Source organism: Crocuta crocuta, unplaced genomic scaffold (genome assembly GCF_008692635.1).
Source record: "Crocuta crocuta isolate KB4526 unplaced genomic scaffold, BGI_CrCroc_1.0 scaffold291, whole genome shotgun sequence".
In the NCBI taxonomy this organism is placed as follows: domain Eukaryota; kingdom Metazoa; phylum Chordata; class Mammalia; order Carnivora; family Hyaenidae; genus Crocuta; species Crocuta crocuta.
Window position 1 is genome coordinate 1138522 of NW_027527977.1, and position 7936 is coordinate 1146457.

General features: G+C 38.2%; 1 pseudogene; it reads left to right on the top strand.

Moving 5' to 3' along the window:
- The first annotated feature begins 784 nt into the window (after positions 1 to 784).
- LOC144222383 (ornithine decarboxylase pseudogene) lies at positions 785 to 2139 on the top strand (annotated as a pseudogene).
- The last annotated feature ends 5797 nt before the right edge of the window (positions 2140 to 7936 follow it).

Consider the following 7936-nt stretch of genomic DNA (forward strand, 5'->3'; position numbering starts at 1 on the left):
TTTCTAAGAGTCAGAACTATTGAGGATGTTGGAGTAAGTTTGATGGTTTAGCAGGGATGTAGAATGGAAGGGAAATGGGGAAAAAAGAGGATTTGGGAAAGAGCATTTGCATGGCAGAATCTGTTTCAGAAACCCCAACCCTGAAATGCAGACTTACTCTCGTCCGTGTTTCCACAATACTAAGCACTGTGACCTGAATTACTTTTTGATATATATTAGAGGAGGAGGCAACACATATATGCCTAATATAGTAATAGGCACTCTTGGGGGAGTCTATTTTTGTATTTGTGTAATAAAACAAAAAAAATGATACAGGGTCCACAAAATCTTTAAAATGTCAACATTACATAAAACGTAAAATCCATGATGTGATCCACTTCAGTTTAGCTGGAAAAACAATACAGCCCACTAGAACAGCTGGGGTTCATTTCCTGCATGCATCAGTTATGCTGGTTCTGTTCTGAGGAAACAACAGGTAAGTGCCCTCAGCCTCTGCGGCTTGGCCCCTCTGCCAGGGCTCAGGGGCCACCTGATCTGGTGGTCCCCTTAGGGAGGGAGGAGGGAGCAAGGCGGGGCGGGGGGGGGTTGCTGAGGGGNCTGGCCCATAGTGCCTGTGTCCTCTAGGACAGCAAATTCTGTGTTTATTAGAACATCACCGCTGGTGCACCAATGGCACATGCATCTTCGGTGGGACTTGGAATTCCCAAGAATGGCCTTCGTGAAATGCTGGCAATAATTTCTTTATATTCCATCTCTTAGTTCTCCATGGGAACATCAAGAAACCATGAACAACTTTAGTAATGCAGTTTGACCTCCATTTCCTCCATGAAGGCCTTACAGCCAAGGACATCCTGGACCAAAAAGATTAATGAAGTTTCATCTTCTGATGATAAGGATGCCTTCTATGTGTTGGACCTGGGAAACATTCCAAAGAAACATCAGAGATGCTTAAAAGCTCTTCCTTGGATCACCCGCTTTTATGCAGTCAAATGCAATGATAATAGAAGCATAGTGAAGACACTCACTGCCATTGGGACAGGATTTGACTGAGCCAGCAAGACTGAAATATAATTGGTACAGAGTCTCTGGGTGCCTCCAGAGAGGGTTATCTATGCAAATCTAAGCAAGTGTCTCAGATTAAGTACACTGTCAATAATGGAGTCCAGGTGATGACTTTTGATAGTGAAGTCGAACTGAGGAAAGTTGCCAGGGCACATCCAAAGGCAACGTTAGTTTTGCAGATTGCCACTGATGATTCCGAAGCAGTCTGTTGCCTCAGTGTTCAATCTGGTGCCACACTCAAAACCAGCAGCCTCCTTTTGGGGCAAAAGAGCTCCACATTGATGTCACTGGTGTCAGCTTCCATTTGGAAGTGGCTGTACTGATCCTGAGACCTTTTATGCAGACCATCTCTGATACCCAATATGTCTTTGACATGGGAGCTGAGGTTTGTTTCAACATGTTTCTGTTTGATATTGGTGGTGGCTTTCCTGGATCTGAAGATGTACAGCTTAAAATTGAAGAGATCACCAGTGTTATCAACCGAGCAAGGGACAAGTATTTTCCGTCCGGCTCTGGAGTGAGGATCCTAGCTGAGCCCAGCAGATATTATGTTGCATCAGCTTTCATGCTCATGTTAATATCACTGCCAAAAACTCATCTTAAAGGAACAGGCGTGCTCTGATGATGAATAGAGTGAACAAATCTCTATGTATTACATGAACGATAGGGTATATGGATCATTTAATTGCATTCTTTATGATCATGAACATGTGTAGTCCCTCATACAGAGAGATCCAAACCAAATGAGAAGTATTATCGAACCAGTGTAAGAGGAGTGACATGTGACAGCCTTGATGGCATTGCTGAGCACTGTCACTTATCCAAGATGCATGTAGGCAATAGAATGCTCTTTGAAAGCATAGGTGCTTACACTGTTGCTGCTGCTTCTTATTTTCAGTGGGTCCCAGAGGCCGACTATCTATGTGATGTTGATGCCAACATGGCAACTGACGCCACCATAACTTCCTGCTAGAAGTACAAGAGCAGGACATCAGCACTCCGCCTGTGCCCTGTGCTTGGGAGAGAGGGATGAGATGTTCCCCTGCTGCCTGTGCTTTAGCTAGCATTAATGAATAGCTGCCACTCCTGTAGCTGTTAGATGAGAATTTAGCTTCAATTATGGGATTTGGGGGGGACCATTTAACTTAATTACTGCTAGTTTTGCAACATCTTTGTAAGTACGGTTGGCATGGATGCAGCAATACGGAAGACCAAGAGATGATGTCACTTATGTGTGTTCCTATGGAAACCATGTGGATATATTTGTTTTATCTGGATTTTTACTGACTTGTCAAACATGTTACTAAAGAGTGACTCTCGGCTGCTGAGCAAGCATTTGTAGCTTATACATTGGCAGAATGGACCAAAAGCTTAGTGTTTTGACCTGCTTTAAAAATAAAGTATCTTGGGGAGCCTGGGTGGCTCAGTTGGTTAAGTGTCTTTCTTGATTTCAGTTCAGGTCACGATCTCATAGATTGTCAGCCCAGAGCCTGCTTAGGATTCTCTCTCTCCCTCTCTCTCTGCTCCTCCCCCGCTCACTTTCACTCTTTCTCTCATGAATAAATGAATATTTTTAAAAAATAAACAAAGTATCTTGAAATTAAAAAAATAAAAAAATCTTAAAATAACACAAATATATTCATGTACTCTTGCCTCTAAGTGTAAGATAATTACAAACTATCACTTATGCTAAAAAAGAAATCAAGCAAAAATATATTTACACATGAGTGAAGACATACTGAGGTCTTTCATGACACACCAAATGACCACATCCCCCAGTGTGTCTGGGACAGCCTCAATTTACCCTTGCTCCCCAGCATAATTATACATAGAACTCCTTCCATTCTCTAATGTGTTGTAGTTTAGACAATAAATTACATTTGTGTCCTATAAAATAAGGCTTGTTTAAATGATTGGAGACATCAAAACTTCCCAAATAAAAGTACAATTTTGGCCCATTATCTTTACTTTTATGTAGTTTCCGTGAATATTTAAAACTCAATAAGATCTAACTTTATTCTCTATCAGTTTAAACCCTTATGAAGTTTTTATAGATTTAAATTATAGCCATATCACTTTTAATGAATGGAAAAGACTACCAGTCAATGTGGAGAAATTGGGACATTTGTACATGATGGTGGGGATAAAAAAAAAAAGTGGCACTGTTTTGGAAAATAGTCTGGCAATTCCTCCAGTAATTAAACAAACTTACCACATGATCTAGCAATCCCATACCTAGGCATCTAGCCAAAAGAAATAAAAACATTTCCACAGAAAGAAAAAAATAGTAGCATTATTCATAATTGCCAAAAGAAAATAATTTATCAACTGATAAGCAGATAAACAGAATGTGGTATATCCATACAATGGCATATTATTCAGACATAAGAAGGAACAAAGTACTGATAACATGGTGAAACATGGATAACCTTAAAGACATTATGCTTTAGTCTTTTATTTATTATTATGCTTTGAGTCTTAGTTCTGAGACTAGTCTCAGAAGAGGTGTTCTATCATTCCATTCACATGAAATATCTAGAAAGGGCAAACCTATAGAAAAGAATGAAGATTATTGGCTATTCAGTGGTGGGGATGTGATGGGGAGTTTGGGGTTTCCATTTGAGGTAATTATTTCATTTTTTTCTTTATTTTTGATTTCTATTCTATTTCTATTTTCTCATATTTCAATATTTTTCTGAAGTTGTACAGGTTGCACATACCTGTGAGTATGATAAAAGGCACTGAATGCTACACTTTAAATGGGGGATTTGTATACTACATAAATGATATATCAATAAAGCTGTTAAAAAGAAAAAGAATAAAAAATACTCTACCATACAGAATGGCAACCACTCATCACTAATAATAACAACCAATATTTATGTAGAATTCACTCCTTGGCAGACACTGTGTCTACTGTTTTACATGCCTTGTATCCATGAAACTTCACAAAAGACCTATGATATTTATTCTGGAATTATACCCATTTTGAATACAAAATGTTCATTTTTTTTAATGTTTATTTATTTTTGAGAGAGAGAGACAGAGCATGAGTGGGCAAGGGGTAGAGAGAGGGAGACACAGAATCTGTGCTGTCACCCTCTGGAAAACAGTGTGGAGGTTCCTCAGGAAACTAACAATAGAACTCCCCTATGACCCAGCAATAGCACTGCTAGGAATTTACCCAAGGGATACAGAAATGCTGAGGCATAGGAGCACATGTACCCCAATGTTCATAGCAGCACTCTCCACAATAGCTAAAACATGGAAAGAGCCTAAGTGTCCATCAACAGATGAATGGATCAAGAAGATGTGGTTTATCTATACCATGGAATACTACATGGCAATGAGAAACAATGAAATCTGGCCATGTGTAGCAACATGGATGGACCTTGAGGGTGTTATGCTGAGCGAAATAAGTCAGGCAGAGAAGGACAAATATCATATGTTTGCACGTATAGGAGGATTAGGAGGAACTTGACGGAGGAACAAGGGGGAGAAGAAGGGCGGAAATGGTGGGGGAAAGGGAGAGAGGCAAACCATGAGAGACTCTTGAATGCTGACAAAAACTGAGGACTGATGGATGTGGGGGGGAGGGGGGGATGGGCATGGAGGAGGGCACTTTGGGGATGAGCACTGAGTGTTATGTGGAAACTAATTGACAATAAACTATTTGTAAAAAAAAAAAAAAAAAAAAGAATCTGTGCTGTCAGCACACAGCCCGACATGGGCCTCGAACCCATGAACCACAAGATCATGACCGGAGCCAAAGTCAGATGCTTCACCAACTGAGCCACCCAGGTACCCCACAATATAAAATGTTAAATAAATCGCCCATGGTCACAAGAGTACTGCAAGATGACAGTGAGTTTCCAAACCTTCATAGACTTAGCTTCAAAGTCTAAGCTTTTAGCCATACTCCTAACTGCCAACCATTCAAGCAATCTAATTGATGCACAGTGTGAGTAGCTTATCAGATCCAGTTCCCTCTGGACAGAGAAACATTCCAACTTCAGAGAAGTAGAGAACAGTTGGAGATGCATAACTCCCAAGGTATGCTTTAGATTCATCCTGCTTACCTACAGCCAGCCTTGTGATTAAACCCTATGATGCACTGAACTTTGCCTCAGCTTGCAGCCTGCCGTTCAGCACTAAGTACAGGGAAATCATGTTTCCTCATGTCAGAGAGAACTTAGGGCAGCAATGAGTTCAAAACCCAAACTGAGCTCTTGGACTTACTTCTCTGCTGCTATGGTCCTTCCATTGCCAATTTCATCATCTTGCTTTTCTTGTTTGAGCTCCCTCTCATTTTCTCTTCTGCTGGACACCTGTTTGGGTTACATAGAAAACATTACAGTTCGGATCTTCACTCTTGGCCTGGTCTTTGTATCAAGGATATATACACATATTTGGACATATTTAGGGTATTTATTTGAAACAGGTTTAAGAAAATGAATTAATACCTTTGGTCAACTTAATGAAAATTAACAATGAAGCAAAAGGTAAAGTAAATAGATGACAAAATGGGTGGGACTTTTCCTTAAATGACTTGAAAGAAACTTAATCAAGACCTTTGTATTCACATACTATTAAAAGCAGGCTCTTGGTTGTTTTCGGAACAATAATGTATGCACATGATATAAATTAAATCACGCAGGACAGATGGTTTTTCAATAGTTAAAGCATCACTGATAAGTCAGAGTGTGTAAATAGGAATCTGAGAAAGCAATGTCACCTAACTCTGCCTGTCAGACTATTTCATCACAGACCTCAATCCCTTTTGGAATTATTTCCCATGTAAGATTCAATAAATGACAGGCTCAGGAACAAATGAAGAATCCAATAACTATTCTTCTACCAGGAATCATTAATCAGCCAGAACACCCTGGTATACACTTTCCATGAAGAACGTTTGTGTATGAGTAGAAAAGAAAGTAAAGAGAAATAGAATCTTCTGGTTCATTTCCTGAATACTTTTTCATTGAATAGCCATATAAGGGCTTTTAAGATCCAAAAGATCTAATAATACTTTGAATCTAGCAGGACTGTTCAACTAGGCAAAAGGTGCTTCCTCCTCCACGGAAAACTGATTAGCAGTTTCTTAAAATGTTAAACATAAATTTACCATACAACCCAATAACTCCACTCCTAGGTATCTAGTAAAGAGAAACTAATACATTCCTGTGCATAAATACTTGTATTCCAATTGTCACAGCTACATCATTTATAATAGCCAAAAAGCTGTAAACAACCTAAATGCTCATCCACTGGTGAATGGATAAACAGAATTGGTATATCCATACAGTGGAATATTGTCCATCCAGGAGAAAGGAATGAAGAACTTAGGCATCTTCCAATATGGATGAATCTTGAAAACATGATGTTAAATGAAATAAACCAGTTATAAAAATACAACGTATTGTGCGATTCACTTATATAAAATGTCCAGAAAAGACAAAATCTGCAAAGACAGAAAACAGGTTAGTGGCTGCCTAGGACTAGAGGTAAGAATAGGGAATAACAACAAGGAGCCATTATTTTGTTTTGTTTTGTTTTGTTTGTTTTTTAGGGGGATAGAAATGCTCTAATATTAGACTGTGGCTATGAGTGTACAACTCTATAAATTTATTAAAAATCACTGAATTATACACATAAAAGTAAATTATATGGTATATAAATAATACTCCAATAAAGCTGCTAAAAAATCAGTCATTATAGCCTATCCCATTAAGACAATATGAGAAAAAAATCAATATATTCAGAGAAAGTAGATGACAAAATTCAGTATCAAAGGAATGATTTTAAAATTATCTTTCAAAATTTGTCTCCCTAAGAGCCAGATTCTATGCAACCAAAAGATGGTACATCAATTATGATAGAATAAGTTATTCTCTGCCACCAGAACACCCCAAAATTTCAGTGGCCTTACACAGCAAAAATTTATTTCTCTCTCAGATTAAATGGCCAACAGATGTCATCAATAGGGATTGGGAGATAGGGGAGGACTATATTCATCTTATTGCTCAAAAGCCAACTTTGAAGGAAGAGTCATCTTAATACATGTTTCCAACATTTCCAGAGAAGTATAAGGAAACATGGGACATCGTGCCCTGACTCTTATCGCATCTTCTTGGAAGTGACACACATCACTTCTTCTCACATCTCATTTCCCAGAGTAAGGCACATGAGCACAGTCAAAATATTCTGGAGGAATGCAAAGCTACCATATATTCAGAAGGTGGAAAAAGAATGTATTTATAAACAGCCCTCATAATTACTATGATGTGATTAACCTGAATCTTTCCATTAAATTATCTACATCTGAGTGGAGTGCCAGCTAGCTCAGAACTCACTAACAAAGAACATGGTAGGTTAATAAAAGTAGATATGTTGAGTTGGGCGACACATGATCAGTACTTATATTTAACAAGTTGATACTTCAACAGAAAATCTGGAAACCATAGTTAAGCTCTAGGTATTAAAGATTTAAAGCAATATTTTAAGATAGACTTGCATCTTAGGACTTAAAAGTTATGCTTCAGTAGTTGTTAAGCCTTTAATGGAAAAAATTTCTACAATATTAATAGGCAGGATATTGCTAGAGTAATAGTGTGCCTTTACCCAGGCTAAGACCTGGTCAGATAAAAAATCAGGACTATAAAAATAGCAGTGGAGTCCAGAACTTGGTTGAAACATTAAACTCATTCAGTAAATGTTGAATTTTATTACACACTTTATTATATCACTTGAAAAGGTCATATGATTTTATACCTTTATTTTCTTAACTTTTTGATAATGGTGATCTACCTACCCCAAGAACTACCTATAAAAAAAAAAAAGAAAAATATGTTTCTTTACTTTACCATACAGGGAA